The sequence below is a fragment of the Doryrhamphus excisus genome, linkage group LG20 (assembly GCF_037039965.1).
Source record: "Doryrhamphus excisus strain RoL-2023G ecotype Guam linkage group LG20, RoL_Dexc_Guam_v1.1, whole genome shotgun sequence".
NCBI classification, from domain to species: Eukaryota; Metazoa; Chordata; class Actinopteri; order Syngnathiformes; family Syngnathidae; genus Doryrhamphus; species Doryrhamphus excisus.
Window position 1 is genome coordinate 14,210,673 of NC_136376.1, and position 6,000 is coordinate 14,216,672.

General features: G+C 43.3%; 1 protein-coding gene across 4 annotated transcripts in view; it reads right to left on the bottom strand.

Annotated features, from left to right (window-relative positions):
- eys (EGF-like photoreceptor maintenance factor) overlaps nucleotides 1-5,558 on the bottom strand; it is a 224,227-nt gene extending 218,669 nt beyond the window's left edge. For all 4 annotated transcript variants that reach the window (XM_078787403.1, XM_078787404.1, XM_078787405.1 and 1 more), the window contains exon 1: nucleotides 5,429-5,558. The gene's annotated coding sequence lies outside the window, so the exon portion shown is untranslated. The remainder of the gene's footprint in view (nucleotides 1-5,428) is intronic.
- Nucleotides 5,559-6,000: the final 442 nt, after the last annotated feature.

Genomic DNA, 6,000 nt, shown 5'->3' on the forward strand with positions numbered 1-6,000 from the left:
GGCCACATATAGACAAACAACCATTCACACTCACATTCATACCTATGGACAATTTGGAGTCGCCAATTAACCTAGCATGTTTTTGGAATGTGGGAGGAAACCGGAGTACCCGGAGAAAACCCACGCATGCACGGAAGGAACATAGAAAACTCCACACAGAGATGGCCGAGGGTGCAATTGAACTGGAGTCTCCTAGCTGTGAAGCCTGCACGCTAACCACTCATCCGTTGTGTAGCCTGAAAATATTCCCTTTATAAATAAAGAAATCTACTTCACTTGTCACTCTGGGAGTTTGGAGAAGTCATGGAGAATGACTTCCGAACTGCTTCGAAAAGATTCTGCCTTGTCAGGAGGGGGAAGCAGTGCATGGTCAACACCGTGTATGGTGTGCTGCTGAACTCAACCGGAGATGTTGAGGAAGGAATACTTCGAAGACTTCCTCAATCCCATCAACACGTCTTCAAATGAGGAAGCAATGCCTGGAGACTCCACGGTGGGCTCTTCCATCTCGGGGGCAGACGTTATCAAAACGCTTCTTGGTGGCAGGGCCCTGGGGGTGGATGAGATCCGCCTGGAGTTCCTCCAGGCCCTAGATGCTGTGGCGTGTCTTGGTTCACACGGCTCTGCAGCATCACATGGACATCAGATACAGTACCACTGGATTGGCCGACCGGGATGGTGGTCCCCCTTTTTAAGAAGACAGGAGAGTGTGTTCCAACTACACAGGCATCACACTCCTCAGACTCCCTGGTAAGGTCTATTCAGGGGTTCTGCTGAGGAGTATCCGCCGAATCTTGCTGAATCTTGGATTCGGGAGGAGCAGTGTGGTCGTGGAACTGTGGACCAGATCAATGCTCTCAGCAGGATCCTTGAGGGTGAATGGGGGTTTGCCCAACCAGTCTTCATGTGTTTTGTGGACTTGGAGAAGGCATTTGACCGTGTTCCTCTGGGAATTCTGTTTGGAGTAGTTCGGGAATATGGGGTATCGGACCAGCTAATTCAGGTTGTTGGTTCCCTGTATGACCAGGGTCAGACCCATTGAGTCTGAGTAAATGAGTTGGACTGCCAGGGCTAGCCTTTGTCAGATATTCTGTTCATTACTTTTATGGACAGAATGTCTCAGCGCAGTCAGGGCGTTGAGGGGTTCTGGTTTGGTATCTGCCGGATTGGGTCTCCCAGACGCCTGCGTGGTGAGGTGGCCTGGGCACGTCTAACAGGTAGAAGGCCTCAAGGAAGACCCAGGACACGTTGGAGAGACTATGTCTCCCAACTGGCCTGGAAACGGATCGAGATCCGTCGTGAGGAGCTGGACGAAGTGGGCAGGGAGAGGGAAGTCTGAACCTCCCTGCTTGGGCTGCTGTCCATGCGAGCTGAACTCAGATAAACGGTATAAGATGGATGGATACTTCACTAGTGGTCGACTGGTTAGCGCGCAGACCTCACAGCTAGGAGACCAGGGTTAAATTCTACCCTCAGCCATCCCTGTGTGGAGTTTGCATGTCCTCCCGTGCATACGTGGGTTTTCTCCGGGTACTCCGGTTTCCTCCCACATTCCAAAAACATGCTAGGTTAATTGGCGACTCCAAATTGTCCATAGGTATGAATGTGAGTGTGAATGGTTGTTTGTCTATATGTGCCCTGTGATTGGCTGGCGACCAGTCCAGGGTGTATCCCGCCTCTCGCCCGAAGACAGCTGGGATAGGCTCAAGCACCCCCGCGACCCTCGTGAGTAAAAAGCGGTATAAAATGAATGAAGTTTGACTCACCACTGAGTGGATGTTTGACAGATAGAAAATCAGTGTTATCGGTGCGTATTTTCAGTTGATAACAGGAGCACAAGCAAATAACAAGCACACAAGAGGGGTAGTGACAGGTTCACCTGAGACTTAAAACATCTTGCGTCCTGCCACAGTGTGTGCTCCGTTATACAAAGGGGTAATAATATCTAACATGAGACATCTATCCATTAAATTTTAGCCTGTTCAAGGTCACAGATGAACTGGAGTCTATACCAGTTGAGTTCATTCATACTCTCATTCACACCATCATTGAGTACCAACTGAACCAACACGGGCTGCACGGGCAAAGTGAACCACTACACTATCAGTTTTATACCTTATTGAGGTATGGAGTTGTCAGAATTCACAGTCAAGGTCATTGATTTCATGCTTTGGATTGGGTGTAAAAACTTTGAGCAGTCTGTAAATGTGTCGTCATATCGAGAGCTTTCAATAAAAAAATTTTACACCCAGATAGAGTGTGTTGTATTCAATTTTAAAAACACTCCAGAAAAGCTTTTGGACTGTTGCTAACGTACAAAGTGACACCAAAGTTCCTGCCAGTATTTGCTACTGCTGATTCACATTAAAAGCAGGTGACACATTAGTCACAGGAAACACAGCGTTTCTCAGTGAGTAAATACAAAATAACTAATAACCGGTTGAGAAATTGCAAGAATTAAAATTTTGCATTTTTGGCTCTTAAGGAGGTTCTAGGTGGAGCTTCAAAATGCAAAGAAAAGAAATGGGAGTGAGACAACAAAAAACATAAAAATGAGTAAGCAATTTATTGCAAACAACCGTTAAACTTAAACAGGCTGTTCATCAGCTCATCAAAAGTTGGCGATCATAGCTCATAAAACTGAAAACCGTCAAAACCGTCCTAAAATACAAGTGAAATTTTAAAAGAGTCAGTAAAGAGTATCTGTGCCATTTTTGTTAATCACCTCCAAAATGACTTTGGGTGTGCTTCATGCTAGTGTTTATAGGAGTATAGTGGGAATGTTGGTTTCACAGAGGGCATCCACTTTCTGTAACGTCCATTTTTGTAACTTCCCTTGCTGTCCATCCCCAAATGTTCTCAATTGGAATTAAATCAAAGGAACACACAGGATGGTCCAAAAGAGTGAGGTTATTCCTCAGGCAGAATTCTTTGTGACGTCTCTGCACAAAGTGAAGCTCCATTGTTCCATCGAAGGAAAAAACCACCCCAGATCATGATGCCGCCCCTTCCACTGTACCGTATGGAAAACATCTCAGGAGGGATCTCTTGTTGTGCCAAGATCATCAAGGTTACCTATTTTCTCATCAGTGAATAAAATTTTCTTCCATCTTTCAAAGCCTCATGTTTGGTGTGTTTTGTGGCATTGATGTTGATAATGCCTTTCAATACGATTTTTGTTCTTGAAACCCTTCTCTTTCAGATGTATATACTGTAAATCTTTTCACAACTTTGAGGGCCTGGTATAAAGAAAATAAAGCAGGTTTTGAAGCTGCACAGTCACATAATCATGATTTACTTGTAGGTTGTACAGTCACAGAGCAGAAAATTGCTTTGTGACTTTCTAACAGCATTGGGCACATTACTGCATAAATTACATACCGGGTTCAGAATGTTGGCCAACTTTGTGTTGTGTTGGCTAGACAAGGTTTGGAAATGTCACAGTTTTTCCATACCCTTACTTTTGTCACCTCAACTTCACCTAAATAAAATATATCTTGCATGATGCCACTTCAGTTATTGGAAAATTAATCATAAGAACTGAGGATTATTGATACATTGGATTCGGTGTGCTTCAGCACTCATTAGTTTTTAATTTAAAACGTTCAAGTCAATCTCAAATATCTTGATTTTTTTTTTTTCACTGTTAGTTATTGTCTGCAATTGAGAGAGAATATACTTAAAAAATATATATAACGGCATAAAGTCTGACTTGAACATACTACTAAGAGTTGAAGCAAACATTCTTTGACATTTTGGTGCGCTGCTCGATATCAGCGTGCAAACTAGGAGACCCTGTGACAGTATCACCATCATAAGGCAGGCCACACACAGTGTTTGAGTTCATGAAACACACAAATAGTATTCATTCATTCATTCATTTTCTCCCGCTTATCCTCACGAGGGTCGCGGGTGTGCTGGAGCCTATCCCAGTTGTCTTACCAGAGTTGGCAACCCTACGTAACACAGTACATGTAGGGTTTGCCATCACATGCCGATCAGTTTTTGTCATCGACTGTGGAAGGCATTGATCATGCCGATCACATGTTTGTTTGTATTTTTTTTTAATGGAAATGGTCCAATACTAATTTGGCCACCAATCGATCGCCGCACCCCTAGTTTATAAACCTGTGAATACGGTTTTAATAATCGCCCTGTAGTCGTCAAGACTCATATTACCCAATATAGTAGACATATCCAGAGACGATAAGCCATTTAAGTCTTGAATAAGACGTGTGATTTTATAGATTGAATCTTATTTGGTAGACACTAACTAGTGTGCATGACTTGTAAGCACTCAAAAACTTCAAGCCTATGACTTCAGATGTGACCGAACCTGTCTTGTCTTTAGACTAACCCTGAACATATCGTCACTTCTTTTAATGCATCTTTCGGATGCCTTCGATTTGTATTTTAGTTCATGTAGCCATATTAAAATTATTAATTTTGGCAAAAGAAATATGTAAAATGTGTATTTTTGGACTAATAGTCAGCCATATTGAACCATGAACAGCATTCATTCATTCATTCATTTTCTACCGCTTTTCCTCACAAGGGTCGCGGGGGGTGCTGGAGCCTATCCCAGCTGTCTTCGGGCGAGAGGCGGGGTACACCCTGGACTGGTCGCCAGCCAATCACAGGGCACATATAGACAAACAACCATTCACACTCACATGAACTTGAACATTTCTACTGAGGTAGCAGCTCTAATATTAACAGGTAGAGCATTCCACAACGTTGGGGCCCGAATGGAAAAGGCTCTAGAGCCCGCATACTTCTTTCTGGCTCTCGGGATAGTCAAAAGATTTATTAATTTATATTATATATATTTAAATCCACGATACAATGAAATTTGAAGTGGGATTAGTATATGTAAATAAATGTGTGTGTTGTTTTGGGGGTAACTTCTGTCAGCCCCGTGTTATGATTCCTCAATTCGTCTTGGGCAAATTATTCTGCCAATCAACAAGTGGCCATGCAAATGTGTGATGTAATGTACTTTTACTGGTGTGATTGTCAGGTGTTCTAACAATTTTCAGCATAAAACAGGACAGTTATCTTCATCACTGTAAAAAAAAAATCACATTGAGCAAATCTGTGTATTACATCCTTGTGGTATTTCAATCAGTAGCAGATTTAGAAGTAGATTTGGAAAGAAGTGACAGAATTTGGGGAGGCGCGCTGCTTCTCACACACTCTAATCTGGAGTTGGCTTCTAGCCATAAAAGCCTCCTTTAAACGACAGATTAGCATTACACGTGGTAGATGTGTCTGTCTGCCCCTTTCTACAAAGTCTAGGCTGGGATTTAGCATGGCTGGGTAATCTGACTAGTAGGACCATCTGCTACTGTATGTAGAGCAGCACAGGCTCGTCTCTGCTGGCTGTCAATTAGACTAGAAGGTTTATCCTGGTATGAAGCATGCTCACCATTAAGTTGTAAAGAATCTTCACCGGTGATCTGCAGCAGCACTTTGCAGAGTTACTTATTCAGAGTTGAGATCCAGTTCTCTCTAGGGGGAAAAAGGACCGCTTTAGGAGGACGCATGTTGCTAGGAGACGTGATCAGACACTGAGTACTGGAGGCGGGCCTGCCTGCAGGAGAGAAGCCCTCTTGAGCACAACAGGGCGGAGATACAGGCTGCCTGATTGATTATTCAATTAGGCTTAACTAAATATTCAGTAGTAGAAATGACTCACTCTGAAAATTAAAGTGCAGGAGACAAAAAAACGGGTAAGGAAAATAAACAAGTTTTGGTATGCCTAAAAGCAAACGGCTGCAAGTGAATCATAGCAGATATGGCTACAAAAACGGTTGATTGCCTGCATTCATCCATTCATTTTCTTCCGCTTATCTAGGGGCTGGGACACATGCGGCCCACCAAGCGTTTGAATCCGGCCCACCGGTATCCGGGCAGTATTTCAACTTTTTACATACAAGCTGGCTTGCAAGTCGGATGTCTAATTCAGTAAAAACAAAATCACAAAAACTGTAAAATTGT